This window comes from Sebastes fasciatus, chromosome 5 (genome assembly GCF_043250625.1).
Source record: "Sebastes fasciatus isolate fSebFas1 chromosome 5, fSebFas1.pri, whole genome shotgun sequence".
NCBI lineage: Eukaryota > Metazoa > Chordata > Actinopteri > Perciformes > Sebastidae > Sebastes > Sebastes fasciatus.
Window position 1 is genome coordinate 12,048,850 of NC_133799.1, and position 18,059 is coordinate 12,066,908.

General features: G+C 38.5%; 1 long non-coding RNA gene across 1 annotated transcript; it reads left to right on the plus strand.

Annotated features, from left to right (window-relative positions):
* Positions 1-812: 812 nt before the first annotated feature.
* Positions 813-17,834, plus strand: LOC141767626 (uncharacterized). The gene is made up of 3 exons (XR_012593900.1): positions 813-1,125; positions 11,263-11,418; positions 17,720-17,834. It is a non-coding gene; the product is annotated as an uncharacterized LOC141767626 (long non-coding RNA).
* The last annotated feature ends 225 nt before the right edge of the window (positions 17,835-18,059 follow it).

Consider the following 18,059-nt stretch of genomic DNA (forward strand, 5'->3'; position numbering starts at 1 on the left):
TGAAATTACCTGTGATTGGTCAAAGTCTCCCGTCACGGGCTAGATATTTTAAAGCCTAAAAACAGAGTCAAGAGGAGGTGCAGAAGTCTAGTTTTCTCTCAGAACACTTGAATTACAATATGCTGAAAGGTTATTATGGACTTTTTGCCCAATGATGCAAATAATATTCTGCCTACTGCAGCTTTAAAGCATCCCATGAATAAACCTGAAATTAACCTAGAATAAGGCAAAGCAAAGCAGGAATATGTACTATGACAATTTGCAATTGACTTTGTTCATATTCAGTTCTTATTGCACCTCATTTGTAGACAAATATCAAAAGGACACAGTTTGCATCCATCGTTTTCATCAATTTGTTTGAAATATTTCCACACCACGCTTGTAGATTTTTTAAAGCCTGAAAACAGAGCCATGAGGAGGTGCAGAAGTCTAGTTATCTCTCATAACACTTGAATTACAATATGCTGAAAGGTTGTTATGGAATTTTTGCCCAATGATGCCAAAAAATATTTTGCCTACTGCCACTTTAAGACTAATACAGACTTTATATCTCACATAAACATAATTTAAAAAATAAATAATTTCTTGCATTTTCATAGTTTCATTTAGGGCTACAATTACAAAATGAGCCAGCAGAGAAAGATGAAAGACATCAGTGCAAGAACAAATATCATGTTATTCAATTTTGGATAAAAAAATTATAATAATAAAGAAAATAAAAATATTGCTGCTTAGAATTACCTTAACATTACCAAAGCACCACTTTTGAATGTCATTTTTATTCTAAGTAGGCTATTGGGTGAAGTTTTCTCTCTGTGCGTGAAGGCAGCATCGCTCTCTCTCCCTCTCTCTCTCTCTCTCCCTCTCTGTGCTGACAGGTACTTCAAGGTTGAAGCTTTCTGCAGACCTCAGCTGAGGTGTCGACGGTATCTCCAGTTGATGTCATTCGCCGATTGAAACTTTGCAGTAATCAGTACAACGTGCAGAAACGAGGCTACTATCAGCGCATTAATCCGGAGGGCTCTTTTCTATCTCTTAACTCTGCAGTTCATCCTCAGCAGCTTGCATGCTGCTGCTGGTCCACTGCATTGGTCTGTCTCTCTGTCGCTCTGCAACTCTAGCAAGGTAAGACATCTTTTTTTTTTTTTTCATTTAATGATTGACATCTTTTGATTTATGAACATTTTTGTTGGGGAGAGAAATGCAGCAGTGGAACAAAACATTCAGGATGCACGTTTACTTGCAACTTGAACATAATTTGATGCACAGTTCAAATCAGATAAAGATTATAAGGAGTAGTAAGGAAAACTAAATTAAACCAGTTTGCAAGAGTATTCCTCTTTGCTGGGGGACCCCTTATATACCATGTTGGACCTTCTCCATAGCTCCTTCAGAAAACCAGATGCTGTTGTTTGTAGGTCTACAGTTTGTGCAGCTCCCTGAAGGAATGCCCTTACCTCAGAGCTGAGTCATGCAAATTATACCTCCCTTCTCTTTCTCCCATCTCCCATCTCCCATCTTTCACACTGCAAAAAAGGATTTTTAAGAAAGGAAAAAAAGCAAAATAATCTTGACAAGCAAGTTTTGCATTAGAAAAGTAATCTCATTTTTAGAAAATATATCTAACTTTTTCTTAATAAGATATTAAAATCTTAATTGAGGTGTAAATTCTTAAATTAAGTAAAAAAATCTTAAAGTCAGCTTAATCAAGAAAGCACAACACTCATTTTAAGTAAACATTTCTTACATAACATGCAATATCCAAACTAGTTTTAAGACACATTACAGTCTTAAAGTGTCTAGATTTATAGTCTAGTTTTAAGAATTCTAGCCAAGCAAAATTTGCTTACCCCATTGGCAGATTTTTTTGCTCAAAACAAGAAAATTTGTTGAAATTTAAGAATATTTGGCTTATTTCTAGTAGGGCTGTTTTTGCAGTGCAGCTGTTATCACCAGGCCACAACCATTTAATCCCAAATACAATTTACATTTCATAAAAAAAGTGAGTTCTTTTCAAGCAAAGGTTCTTAAATTATTATTTTTTTTCATTAAATCTGATGCCTGGAGTGACATTGCAAATTGTCTGAAACAAGTTAATGTATTTACAACAGGAGTAGAGGAAATAACCAAACTTCACCAAACTTTTCATTAAAATAAGGAGCTATGGAGAAGGTCCAACATGGTATATAAGGGGTCCCACAGCAAAGAGGAATACTCTTGCAAACTGGTTTAATTTAGTTTTCCTTACTACTCCTTTTTTTTTTTATCTTTATCTGATTTGAACTGTGCATCAAATTATGTTCAAGTTGCAAGCAATTGCCAAGAAAGATGACACTGCAGTGCAAATAAGTTGCAAGAATTTATTGTAATGTTTTTCACCCCACAGGTATAGATTTTCTAAATTTTTTTTCAGACCATTAAACTGATATGATTCCATACAAGTGATGACTAGTTGCAAATTTTTCTCTGCATATCCAACATGTTATGTTTTATAGGCCAACAAAACAGTGATGCGGAAACATGTTGGCTCACGGCTCCTGAAAATATTTTGGAGATCCTATGGCAGCGATGTGGATAAAAGTCACTAAACCAGTTTTTAGGATAAAATAAAGCTTTATGATATTGATTCACTGATTTAAATACACTAATTAGTGTCAGACTAAGTAATATGAGAGTATTTTCCTTCAAGGACAATGTTCAGGGGATGAACTTTGACTGGAAAATGTATAATTTTATGGGGTTAAATAAATCACACTGCCAAAATCCTGATTCCCCTCGGGGCTTGCAAAAGAAATACAGACACTTGTATTTAAATACCCAATAAAGCAGTGAAAATTAGCCTCTGAGAATACATTTGAATTAGTGATCAGATCATTAGATCAGAGAAATGCAAACACCCTGAAGGCACAAATCCACACCATATAAAAACTGCTGATACTGTGGTGCAGTGTGATAATAGCCCCTCAGCCTGTAGTGAAAGTCATCTAGTATTTCACGCAAATAAGATGTTTGCTGCTGTGTGGCTACTTAGCTGCAAGCCCAGCCATGCTTGATATGCACCTGTGTGTGTGTGTGCGTGCGCGTGCACGTGCGCGTGCGCGAGAGACAGATAGATAGCTTGATGAAGTTGTCTATTCCACAAACCCCTCTGGCAATGGTTTTAGTCTCAGCTCACACATGCACACATGCACCAAGCGCAGGCAGCTGTGCAGTGGCTTTAACTCTTTATTAAACTCCCTGAAAAGACATTGTGGAGCAAAATGGATAGACATACAAAGGGAAGATGGAATGAGGGACAAAAAGAGACAGAAAGGATGCAGAAATGCGCAGAAATGACAAAAAACAAATGAGTCAACGAGAGGAATTAGGAGGTGACAGCACACCGAGTATTAAGATGGTTAAAGGAGAAGCAGTAGGCAGATGAGGAGAAGATTGGAAACCAAAAAAGAAAAGAGAGGAAAAAATCCTAGGAAAAAAAGAGAACATTTGAGGAAAGAAGGAAGACAGGTTTGGAGGATTAGAAGAAAGGAAAACAAAACAGTAGTTATTTAGTGTCTAACCTGATCCTGGCTGAGATATGCTCCTGTCATATTCCAGCTGCTTCAATAGTTACTGTAACCTCCAGGTAAACACATTCAGACAGCTTCAGACATGTTCTCAAGGCAAGCACACAACCACAGGGAGAAAATGATATTCCACCTCTGTCGAATGTTTATATTCTCACCTCAGAAATAGTTCAGGGAAGGTCATCATGGAGCATCTCATAATCAGTGCACAGAACAACAAAGATAGGGTTTTGTTGGATTTCACGTGTGAGTTAGGTATGATAATATGCTTTGTTTTTGATGAGTGTTACCATGATGACTTGTGATCTAGATGTCAGCTTGTAGGGATAGAGTTTAAACTGTCAAGAGAGGCTACGCGTCCTTTAAGAAGTACACAACGACTGGGCAATTATTCAATATTATGAAATAATTTATCAACTTTTGGTGGTGTCATGGTGGTGGTTCATATTGTTGTATCTTATACAACATTTGTAAGGAGTTCAAGTAAACTGTGATTTTAAAGCTAAGGATGTGTTCTGTTAAAGGTGCAATCCATACTTTTCGAGACAGTTCCTGTCATTGAATTTTAGTTTGATAGTTTTATGTGGTTTTTGAACAGCCATATAATGAATATATATATATATATGAAAAATATGAACATACAGCCCGTTCTCATTCCCAGGGTGTCAAATACCGAGGCTTTGTCACGGCCGTCGGCGTGCGTTAACGCCGCACAAGACACCCTTTAGCGTCTGTAAGAGACCCACCGGGCCTTCCATAAACTATAATGTAAACCCATCTGCGGCAACAGTAAACGCTCAAAGAAAGTACGCCAAGAGTGTGGTGATTTAGCTTAAAGAGTGAAAATACACACTAAGGGAGGGCGGGAGGAGAGTTGGATGGGTTTAACCCAATGGAGACAATGGAGAAGATAAAGAAATTACAAATGGTACAAAACAGCAGCATGTATAGTGCTCCGTTATGGATACAGAACGAAGGTTGTTGCAATGCATAACTGTCTAGCTTGGATACTGGTTAAAAATAGATTACTTGTATTTATTAGAAATATCTCTGTCACAAAAACACCACATATTTTGTTTAGGAATTTACCCTTCAGTTTAAATAGACATGACTATTATACCAGAAATGCTACTGAAGGAAAGTTCCCATTACCAAAAGCAAGGACTAATGCAATCAAACGAACAGTCATGTACCGAGCTATGAATAAATGGAATTTGCTACCCAGACATATTGCACAAGAAAACAGTAAAATTCAATACATTTTTTTAGTAAAACAGCATTTAATTAGACAGTGAAAATGTAGACAATAGTTTGGCTGAGTTTTGAACATATTGTGCGTATATAATATACTGTGAGTTGGATTATGTTGACTGGTCTGGTGGATGTTGAGGGGTTGTCAGTGGAACAGTGAAAAGGGCTATTTTTCATGTAGGCTACTTCCTTCTTGTAGGATGTATGATATGATTTGCAATAACTGCGGGACAATGGAATGTGAACGGACTATTTCAAATTGTTTCTGATTGTCAGGAGTCTGTGTTTCAGTCTTGTTCTGTTTTATTCTTTATAATGTTATGTTATATTATTATGTGTGTGTGTTTTTGTCTTGTCCTGTTTGTTCTTACACCGTCACATTGTAAGTGTGTTTGTGGACCCCAGGAAGAATAGCTGCTGCAAGGCTGTAGCTAATGGGGATCTTAATAAACTAAACTAGACTAAACAAATACAAGGCTTTCATCCAGGAGACTGGTGTTTGTGTCCCATGCATTAAGTTTCGCTTTCACTTTACATACATAGTAGTTTTAAGCCCAACCATGTAGTTTTTTCCTAAACCTAACTATAGTGGTTTTGTGGCCTAAACCTAAAGTGAAGGCAAGCGGCGTGACAAAGTAGCAATATGTGACGAGTTAAGATGAGATATATATGAAAACATGTTGGAATATAATGACATTAAGCTCAAAACCAGCCAGCCCTAGTAGGTACATTGTGCTGTTTGTGGTGGAATCATTTACACGTTGCCAATTGCGTCACTTGTTTAATTGTGTATGTATGGCAGGTAGTGAATGAGAAACACGAACTGAACTTTGTTTAGTGCTCTGACTTTGGTTGTATTCCAGCTGAGATGAGTTTGCTTGTACTGTTTTGTGTCCTTGTTACTCATATAGGACAAACGGGAAATGTCTCGTCTTTTCTGCGTGGCGTCCTTCATTTGAAACAGCATCGTGCTGCCTGGCTCAATGACGGGAATGCTGGAATTGCCTTGGTGGTGCTGATGTTATTTTTGAAGCTTAATTCAATTGGTTGGATTGTGTCAGTCTAATGTGATTGGCAAAACAGATGCCCTTGGACTATAGAAGGCAGCCAATACAGGCATTCGAGAGTGACTGAGTGAATGGAAAATTGTCCTCTGATGCTGTCTCGTCTGTTCTGGACTTTGAGTTTGATATTTGCCATCGTTGCTTTGCTATTTGGTGAGTGTTTGTCAAATTGCCACGCCTGTTTTAGATCATACAGTAAGTGAGATGCTGGGATAGGTCAATTTATATTCTATAGTACAATGGGCAGTGTGGCGGTGCTCCAGGGAATGTGGTCATGGGAAAAATCTGAGGTCAAACCCAGAGGGAGACGAGAGGAGCGGAAGCTTGGATTGGATCGGACAGGAAGAAGAACCCTCTAGGGACGAGTTCAGTTTTCTGAATAGTGAACTTGTTCACTGTTTCTACTGGGAATACTTTTACTCAGTGCTCACGTCTTTTCTACTCATCAGTGCTGACCTCTTCTCTTCTTTCTTGTCTTGTCAGCACTATTGGGGAATGTGTACAAGCATGCCCTTCCATTGTAAACCAATTGCTGTAAAAATGAGATCCCCAGGAGTTACACATGATGAAACCTTTGGCTTTGGCTAGTTGGTGGCATCCCTACGGAGTTGCCTATCTTATGAGGACAACCAGTGTTTGTTTCTTATCCAGGAAAGGTAATCTGACCAGTTTTCTTTTTCCTAGCTTGTATTTTCTAACTCCCTTCAACTGCTTTCTTTCCAGCAAGTCTTCAAATTCAAAGGTTCTGTGATCTTTCAAGAGTTTTCAGACAGCCATGTGGAGCCCCTTTGGAAGTTTTACAAGATAAACCGCTCACAGTATCAGGGAAAAGCCTCAACACTGTAAAATGACACACAGCTGTTCAATAGTCTGTAATAGGCTGCTCAGTTGTTACATGGATCATCTGGCTGAAAGATGCAGTAAAAGGTCCTGATATTTGTGTGCAGTAGACTGGGCCAGAGCCATAGACAGACAGGGTGTGGCCTACGCAGGTTTCATTGGCGTCCTCTTGCTGCACGAGCTTCTTAATTAACCCAGTTGTTCAGACTTAATGGCACATTTTTTATGGTGATCATATGGAGGGCACTGTTACTTAGAGCCCTTTTCCTTCTGTGATATCCCTTTTAAATTAGTAAAAGTGAAACTAGGCAATTTGGCAGCAGTAAGAGGTGACTATAATGTAAATGTCTCGTAAACTTCACACAGAGCAGTCACATTTACTGGTTTGTGAAGTTTTATACCGAGGGGTAATTTCCCTGAATGAAGCTCAGGAGCTGCTATCTGTAGGAGACAGTTGGATTTACTCTTACCTTGAAACATTTCAGTAAAAATGAGAGCACTTCCACTAAGAAAAGTCAGTATTTATTAATTGAATTATTTTGTTTATTTAAGAGGGACCATACAGAAAAACACCAGATAAGCAATACAACAGATGTATTGTATATAGGGTATCTAGCTGAAGCAGTTTTCTGTTATTTGTCTAATATAGCCTTTAGTTTTGTTAGTCTGCATCAACTAGGCATGTAAGGGCGTTGACTAATTTGGACAAAGACAAATAATCTTTATGTTTCTTTGATTACTAATTGTATTACTGTAAGTATGGTGCAATATGCATTTGCTACATTGCATGTTACAGTAGCACTCCATCAAAATGACCACCGGTAGTTTTTCTTCAAAGAAGATTTAAGTTGATGGATGAACTGGGCGCTAAGAGATGAAGATGAGGCATGTTAGTGTGTATCTTTGCAACATCAGCATAATGTGTATCTAGCATACCATAATGAAAGAGCCAATAATGCCAATGACTCAGGATATAATGGGTTTCTGGGAAGTACATTTAAAAACACTTGAAGTAGTTAAGTTACAGAGCGTATAGAGCATTTTACAACATATATCAAAGTAATGTAGCAATATTGGATATTGTTTCACAGCAATATTTATATATTTATATATTTTTTGTGTGAATTTTTGTGTGATTTTTGCACAAATGTGATGAAGTACCATGATATGCCAAGTGCTTAATTTTGCTACTTGAAATTTATGTTTGGTTATTAGTTTCTTATTTGATTGTATTGAGAAACTAATAACCAGAAAATTCACTATATCAAGGTAAATATCAACATTGTGATACAAAATTGTGCTGTACAACTCGTTGATATACCCAAAAATATATTTCAAAATTTAAAGTTTATGTGATAATAATAAATTGACAAATGCATGTAACTGGAAGTCTAGTCAATGAGAGAAAGCTCTCCAAAGTACCTTTTTTTTTAGAAATGCGTTAATGAAACAAAACAAAATTTGATCTGTCATTAACTTCTAATGTAATTTATTGTTTATCACCTTTTTGAAAGACTGTCAGTACATTTTTATCATGCATCCGCTGTCATCGTGAAGCATTTGTTTAACATACCAACATTGGCTTCATGTAAGACTCCAGACATGAATGAAGAAAGAGTGTTCCTTCTGATGCCTGGTACTGTATACAGTATGCACTGTGTATAAACTCATCGCTGTTGGGACACAGAGGTCATTCATTCTCCTGAACGACCTCCATTTCTCCATTAGGTTAAACTGCAAATGGTGCTCGACACTGACAGGAGTCCATCTACTGTATGAACGACTCCTCTTCTCTAATCTACACGATGACACGCTCGTAGATTAGATTGATATGATTGAAAGAGGAGGATGGTGTGTGTGTCTAGAGATGGATCCTGGGGTCTAACAACCTTTGGTGGCAGTCAGTGACATCATGTATGCCTCTGTGACATCACTTAATGTGATTGGGTGGGGTAGTGGGGGTTCACTGCACGGGCTCAGTTACCGCCTCTTTGCTTGACAAGGTTTTTGTTGTCCTGTCTTTACCAAGACATGTCACCACACACACACAGATACAAACACGCATGCATAAAACGTAATGACAGCACAGCCCCCTACATACATGTGTGCTCTGCCACTCATAACACAATACACAAAGGACACAATGACAACACACAAACAATGATGCTCCCTGACAACACACAGGTACTCAAATACAGCAGAGAAAGCCATTATTGTTTTCATCAATGGAAATGTATTTCCTATTGATCCGGAACAAGATTATTAACATATACGTCACATCTTGTCCACTCTTGAGGATTGTGGATTATGAAACTGTCAGCATTTCAGAAGAATATCAAAAATCTATAATGCACATTTTCTAAATCAGTTGATTAGCTGGTCTTCACTAATGTTTCTGTATTTCAAACAGAATTGCAAGTTTTTTGTTTTTGTTTTACTACATGAAAATGGCTTGGAATAGTTGGGTGTATCTGGTGTGTATGAATTGAAATGAGATTTGTTGTGACGTATGGGTCAGCGATTTTTTTGTTTACACATTTTTAATTTATTTTATTTATTTATTTTATTTATTTTATTTATTTTATTTATTTTATTTATTTTATTTATTTTATTTATTTTATTTATTTTATTTATTCATGTATTATTATTATTATTATTAATATTATTATTATTATTCAATTGTTTTGTTTTAAATTATATAATTTTTTGTTAATTGCCAATGCATGTCTTTAAAATCAATACAATTTGATCACAAAAAAGACGTATGGGTCAGCGCTATAGATAATATAACTTTGTGGCATTGTGGCAGTTATCCCTTTAATATCTCTGGTTGTATGAGGCCATCGAGGGCAATGTTAAAAATCAATGAGCAGAACTGATTTATGGAGATAGTGGATTTTGATAGGATTTTTGCATCAGTGTGATGAAGAACCGTGACTTATCAGGTATTTAATTTGCTGAGTTAACCAAGACATACTCATGTTTTTTTTTATCCATTAATGGTTTCTAAATTTATTTTCCAGAAAAATTGATGATATCACAATATATAGATTGATGTCCTGATAAAAAATGACATAGGCACTTTGCCTAGTTTAGTTCAGAGAGAAACATACTATCGGCAGATTCCCAATATTAAAGGACTCGGATCGGGAACAGGGCCAAAAAACTTGATCGGGTCACCCCCAGTCATCACTAATGGCCACTCGTCAGAGGCTGCAGATATACTGTAGACTATAGGATCTCTGTATACAGTTTGCCTGCCAACCTAAAACACTAACAGGCTTTTTCTAAAGGGAGCCAGTTTTAACTCAGCAGAATTTCTCCACCAATTCTGTATATACTAGATTTATCTTGACATAAAGCACTGTCATCATTAATTATTGTATCACCCTGTTTTTCACGTAGGTTGCTATAGTTACAGCCCAGTGCTTCTTGGTAAAAATGATATGTGGTAGTTATCAGCAGGGGTGTCAGGGTTGATATCAGCTCTTATTCCCAGTGTCCAGTTCCCATATTAATGCTGACTGTACATTCTGTTTAATGTTTTGTGGCTCTATCTTGACTGGCAGCAGATACAGAGTTTGACTCTCAGTCTCAGTATCAGCCTTCTGTTGAGACTGAGGCATCACCACCCGAGGGTGTTTACAGTATTGAAGTGTCTGTAGTGATGCTGCTAATCTCCCATTAGACTGCTAAAGAACAAGACTTGGCTACAGAGCTACAGAGCTGCCTTACTGTAAAACATCGTATGTCTTTGTACAGACGTGTATGTACTCACACACACAGAAAACCAACGATAGAAGTGACAGAAATAAACATTATTGTAATTTTTTATGCTCAATACACACCTTTTTTCCCAAATATTGTGAATTGTGTACAAAAAAAGACAAACATCACCCTATTCTTCAGCTATTCTAAGTGCTGCTTGTTTTTATATTGTGAAATTAGCAGGCACAAGTCTACTTCCTGTTAATAGTCATAGCAAAAATGGGAAAAAATAAAGTAACTAATATCTATATTTTAGAATTGCATCAACAATCCTTTGTCTTTCTACAGATATTTTTGCAGTGTGTAGGAGAGGAGTGCAGTTTGTGAACAACCTTGAAAAGTATCAAATTATGTCTTTAACTGACGGAAATGGCTTGGATATTTTCAGCGAAACCTCCCACATCTCGTCTGTGCTTGCTGTTCCCAGTTCCTTCTCCCAGACCCCCCTAAAAGGAAGCGAACATCATGTATCATTCATGTCTTGTTGTACTTTCCAAAAGCCAACTAATAGTAAACTGTCAGATTCCAGAGCGGTTACTAGTGAAAGGTCACTGAGCAGAGAGGATATGAGTAATCTTAGTTTGTGTTGCTCTCATTTTTTATATTGGATCACATGCGGTAACTGCATGCAACATTCATTATGTGAGATTAAATAATGAAAATTTCACAATTTGTAGCTTTGGCATCAATTTCTAATTGTGTTTAGTTGTTTGGATTGTTTGTTCCACCAGTCATCTAAATGAAATTGATCTTCTGTTCCTTCTCTTTTTCAGGTTACATCTGAAAGGGAGTGAGCGGCAGATTGTTGTGTGCATCTGCGTACATGCCTATGTGTCGCCATGAAGCACCAGTCTATCTCCCGATGGCTGAGCCAGCTGGGATTGCCGCAATACTGCCCAGCGTTGGAGCTGGAATATGATGGTGTAGAGGTAATACAAACACATGAACACTCAGAAACCAACAAACCTACAACATCTAAAGAGACATTTACATAACCACATATTTATTATTACTATTTAGTAAATAGCAGGCTCCTGAGAAAACTCTTGAGACAAGGTTACAGGAACGAATCCCAAAACTTTCTGAGAAAATCTGGATGATCAAAGTAAACAACAAATGTCATCCATATTTCCCAGACATAATCCCAGACATAAAAAAACCACACACTTAAACCATTGCAAACTGTTTGAAGGTCTTTAGTGTAGATTCTTAACACACAACACACAAAATGATCCAGCTGAAAAACCCAGCACAGTGTCGCCAACTTTTTTCCAATTAAAGTAGTTAGCAGCACTAGCTCCAAAAGTCTCTAAATCTAGAGAGAAAGTTGCCATGTCGGCAACACTGACAGTCTGTCCCTTCAGGCCTCCCTCCAAAGTCACTCCCCCACTGTTATCATTACGAACATAAACATATCATAATGAACGTGAACAGTGAACATGGCTATTGTTAGTACTCATTGTCAGTCACTGCCAAAGACATATAGAACTCCCAGCAAGCATGCTGGTGCAATGCTCTTGGTGGGATCTCTTGTTGGGTCTCTAAACTATAGAGTACAGTCTGACCTGCTCTATATATAAAGCTTCTCGAGATAACTTATGATTTGACGTTATATCAAAATAAATTGAATTGAATTGAATTGAATTGAACTCACAGCTGTCAAGCTAGCAGCTCGTGGAAGACTCGGGTGACGCGCAATGAGTGCATGGGCAGGTAGATAGGCAGGTAGCCCGTCCAATCATTTCATTTGGGGATTGGACGAGCTTATCACAGTCCTGCGACAGCCACAGATACCAGATTTTTTTTTTTTTTTTTGTCAGAGCATTTGATTTCAACTAGAATTTCAACTAATGTAACAAAACATGTTTCTAAAATCTTCACCAACCCTGCTTTTAATCATTTCCACAATAATTTTGAGACACTATAAAAGACTGGTGTTCTCTGTGCTGCATTTTAAACTGAGTGCCTGAGTCAAAACACAGAAATAAGATATTATAAACTGTCAAACCAAAAAAAAAAACTGAGCCTTTAAGAAGACAGAAGTGGATATAGGCCGGTGTGGCATCAGCAGGAAGAATAGGGAAAGTGTTGGGTCCTGACACTCAGTATACTACGTGTGCAGGAAGCATTTTGTCCAAATGTCCGTTTTCAGCTAACTATATTTCTGTTATTCAAGCTAAAGCATGTTGACAGTATGCAATTTGTGTTATAGTGGAATGTGGATGAATCAGAACGCTATGCAGTATTATGTTTGCAAGTGCCTTAGCTAACTACACATAGCTAACTCTAGTTTACTAACAGCTAACTTGTCCCATCATCATTTTAGTTTCAACTGCACCCCAACTTCCCTCTATAGCCGTCTCTATTTTGGCCGTAAATAAATTGTAACGCTGATTTTTCTCCAACATGTGGTGTATCTACCCTGGAGAATCTTGCAAAAATATTTTATACAGAATCCATCACTCCAATAAAATGTTCCTTTCTCTCACTCTGTAGGCTATGTACTGTATATTTATTTTAGATTTGTAATAATTTGGCTATCTTGTGTCAACTATTGATTGGTTGCCTCAAATTAGTAATGTTACCTAAATTAATTGTGTTGTTTCAGGCTCCAAAAGTAGCAGTAGTAGTAGTATAGGCATTTTGTTAGTGTTTCAGCCCTTGGTTGCATATTGTGGCGCAGATTGTTTTCCCCTCTGGTATAACACATACTATCTATCTACTAATACTATCTTTTACTGTGAATAATTCTCGTGTGAGTTATTTTCTACCAAAGAAATGACTCCTATTGAGATTCAGCACGTAAAGCTGACACCGTCTGAGTGGCCAGACTCCATTAGGGGCAAGTGAAAAACTATGTTTTTTTGTAATTGGGATGAACTGACCCTTAAACATGTCCGCTTAAAAGGGGGATTTCAGTAAATGTTTGATGAAACCAAGTTGTATAAGAATGCCAACGGTTGTTATTAAGAGTGTTTCCCACAGCAGCTTTATAAAACAGCCTAATAAAACTTCATCACAGGCCTATTGGACTGGACGGACAGTGATGTGGGGGCTGTTTTAACATCCAACCATTAGCCAACTTCAGTCTGAACATTACACAGCCATTGGCTAGGAGATGAGATCGATTAGCCAATAAGACATGAATTATTCCATTACCTCCTGCTAATGTTTACCCAGAATGCATTGGTGTAATTAGTGTAGGCATAATGGGGAAAGCTTATGAAGAAGAAGGTGAAAGGGGCAAGGAGAGAGTTACAGAGAAAACAATGAGAGACAAGGACAAGAAAGTGTTGTTCTAGTCTTGTTTAACCATAATGGAGTTTCTATTGAAGTTTCTGTGTGAAATCTTCTCTCAAAGTTGAAGGACTTTCTGAGCTTAAATCTACAAAATCAATCAGTAAATTTCATTTTGCACTAGGGCTGAGACAATACGCCTATCTCCCGATTCGATACCATCACGATACTTGGGTGCTGATTCGATATGTATTGTGATTGATATTACGATTTATTGCGATTTTTGTTAACTTTTTTAACACTAGACCATGGGGAAAAAGTTGAATCATACACTTTTAGGGACTTTTACTTCAAAAAATATCTAAATTCATAGAGTAAAAATGTTAGATTTTCAGCATGCATGTTGTCAGAGATGTCCTGAAGTCAAATATATCAGTCATTGTCAGGGATTATTTATAAAACCCCAAAATCTAAGAATAAAAGCATTTCCCTCACAATGTAGTGGTATTTTCTTTTTAATTTATAAGGGACATGTAATGTTTTATACTTCTGGAGATTAAAATCCAATTAACCTTATTTCCGTATTTGTATTTTGTATATACAGTTACGTTTGTTAACACCTTATTTTGAAAACTGGACGTAGTCTCATGTGTACACTTCCGCTAACTTTGCCAAGTCCGTCTCTAGCTCTCCCCGTCAGCTCCGTTCTCTTAATACATCCATGGTCGGCTCCATCGGAGCCGTTTGAATGCATTTAGCATAAATGTCAGCGGACCCTCGGCTGTTTTTCACTTTGTTGTTTTGGCTCACAGCGGCTGGCTGTGGTTTGTTTTGGTTGATGGATACGGAACGGATATGACGTCACGTTACTCAGACTACAACAATAAAAGCGGTAACTTCCTTCTACCTCTGCATAGACTCAAATGAAGCAAATATATTGATTCTGGCATTAAAAAAATCAATTTAAAAATCGTAAAAAATCGCGATACATAGGTGAATCGATTTTTTTTCCCACCTCCACTTTGCGCTGAAAGGAACTCCTTTAGTTTAAATGAAAGTCTCTATAAGTTGTCTGAAATATATGCATGAAGCTGATTACTGGAGCTACTGGTGCTTCTCTTACTCTCAACCGTCTCTGTTCAGAGTATTGCAGTTATAGGGAGCAGACGGACTAAGAATCATACTCTAATTCCTGCTTGACCATCCTCCATGCATACTGAGGTCGGCTCAGCGTTGCTAACCTTTCTCTAAATTTTATAACAACAATATCCAGCTCATTGCCTCCTAGCCATCCAGGCTGCTCGTTAACACAACATAGCGGGAAAACCAACTCAGCCAACATCATCAACATTACTATCAGCTACATGCACGTCTCTGTCTCCTAACTCTTCAGTGTGGTATGAAATTATGAGCTACAAAATTTCTAATGCAAAATTGGAAATGGCTAGCCAATTTTGCATTTAATTCTTGTAACTCAATGCAATTATGACATTTCCCATTAGTAATCATCTCCAAAACAGCAACATAGTTTGCATAAATGGAGTACAGCATCTTGTTTAATGGGCAAAAGATTCTGTTGCAGCCCCACTTAATGATTAAGGCTTCACTGATACTGCTGGTACAAGTGACCAAAAGTCTTTTTCTTTTTAAAAATATTTCATATGCATCTCTGTTCTGTTTGGTTAATGATAGTGTGAACAGAGAAAATCATATTAAATCAGTATGAAAATGACTTAAAAGAGCCTGTAAAGCTGCAGATCCAAGTTGACAAGCTTATTTGATTCATTTTAATATCAGAAATGTATTGCCCGCCACTGTCTGTACCGCACTGCCCGGCCTTTTCCCTCACAAGCATGCGCCTTCATCGTTGCAACAACATTCTCGAGGGCAAAACCAACATTCACAACTGCTATATCAACTCTCCAGAGGACTGGTATGAGAGTTCATATTGTTGTTCAGCTCTGCATGATGTGGAGAAGAAAGAAAAAAAGAAAACATGTCAACTTGCTGTTGGACACAGAGGGAGACGAGAACGACAGAGGGAGGGGGAGTTAGATAGATTGGGCTTGTGATATGCCAGCCATGTCTCACGCACACATACACACACACACACACACACACACACACACACACACACACACACACACACACACACACACACACACACACACACACACACACACAAACACACACACACGCAGTCAGAATCATGGTGTGTGTGCGTGTGTGTGTGTGTGTTACCTGTGTTAACATCAGCAGAACTAATGTAGTGTCTTCTTCTTTAACCAACTAACATGTCATTACTGAGAGCTGTCCAGGCACGTTGATCGAATAACCGGCTGTGTGTGTTTGTGTGTGTGCGTGTGTGTGCGTGTGTGTGCGTGTGTGTGTTTGTGTGTGTGCGTGCGTGTGCATGCTGCCTGTACATCTTCAGTGTTTGTGGTTTTCAGACTTGTTTGCTTTATGTGTTTGCCTGACTTTGAGTGTGTCTGTGTGCATGTGTGCATTTGGCTACTTTGGTATGCAGGTATGTGCGTGTGGTTGTGGATGTGTGTATAACTTCTAACTTTGTGTATGTGACTAAGAGTGACTGTAATTTGATTGTGCACTGTTTCTGTGTGAGTTTGCCATGTGTGTGCGTGTGTGCGTGTGTGTGTTTATATTCATAGGTTTGCCCACTGCATGTGTGTGTAGTCTAAATAGAGCTAGTGTTTGTGATGAACTAAGAGAATGGTCGTATTGTTGAGAAACCAAAACAACAAGGCCTTGGTTTGAGCTGGGAGCGTCTTGTGATGACACAGTGTGTGTCATTTACACGTGTGTGTGTGTGTGTGCGTGTGTGTGTGTGTGTTTTTTGTGTAGTTCCATTACTGTACAAGGTTGAGTTCTGGTTCAAAGACGTTGTGGCTCTCCCTCAAGGGCTATTTCAGGGGTCGTTTACGTTAATACCATAGTGAGGGTTGCAGTGAGGCAGGGTGTGTTTTTTTTGTGTGTGTGTGTTTAAGACAATTCTGTAATGACAGGAGCAGGATGAGAGGAGGAGATGGCACACTTTTGGAAGATAGGAGGTCACCAGTGGTCTCGGCAATTTTTTTTTGCTCTGCAGGAGCCACCAGCCTGTCTAGACAATCTGTGTGTTTCTTATCTTCTACCAAGCCCAACAGAATCGTCACTCATGAGGAAATCAAAGTCAGTTGTTAGTACTCATGTGCTGAATGTTATCCCATTAGTTTCTGGAGAGAGCACCTTATGAATCTTTTTCATGTTCATACTTGCCAACCTTGAGACCTTAAAAAAAGGGCGGATTTGCCAATAGATCCCTCTAATTGTTACACACTGATCCTTTACAAAGTACTAGAGGGATCTATTGGCGAGTAACGTTATCGTCTCCGACCAAAACTCTGGTGTCTCCCCTGTTCCCTCCGACCGCGGTCGGGAGGCTGAAGCAGGAAAAGCCAACACAAGGATCAGCACTGATTCATGGAGAGACCTTTGTCTGGTCAGCTAACATTACTGCCAAGCAGCTGAAATATAGAGTGATATTGTGTTTTAGCTGACGTGTGTCGCCTCACTTTTTTGATCGATGCTCGTTCATGTCTATGTAGAGCTAGCGCGAGCAACAGGGCGCTGACTTTCCTGACTTAACGGCCACAGGTGTCGCTGTTAACAAGCAATTTCTGATTCTTACATAGAGCCCCTTTAATGTTTGCCATATGTTACTGTTAACAGGTACAGCTTCTGTGCGTTTGTATGGTGGGATTGGCTGGTGAGAGTTTAGTATCTAGGGGTGTGGTAGAGTGGTGGGATCAACCAGCGACACAGGTGAAACCTAAAACAATGAGCAGAAAGTGTCTGAAAGCTGCACAATGGGGGGTTTATTCTCAGTTCGATCGTGCTGATATCTAAACTATTTATCACATAACTTCACAGGCTATTATCTAGAGCACCATCACTTCATATTAACTTTATGTTTCTGTTTTTTATGTTTTCCAGGACCTGCTCCACCTCTCAGAGTATGACCTCTTGGAGCTCGGAGTCCACAATCACCTCCACCGCCTGCACCTTCTCACTTCCCTACGCCTCCTCCAGGAGCGAGAGAGGAGGAGAGGTACTCACACACAGACAGTCACACACACACACACACACACACACACACACACACACACACACACACACACACACACACACACACACACACACACAGTTGACCAAGCATTATCTTTACTTATCTGTTCCATCAAGTTGTTGATTCTGGCTCTGTGTTTGAGTCTCCATCTCTCTGTCAGAAAGACAGAGACGGATAGCATTAGTGTCATGTAAAGACATGCTTATG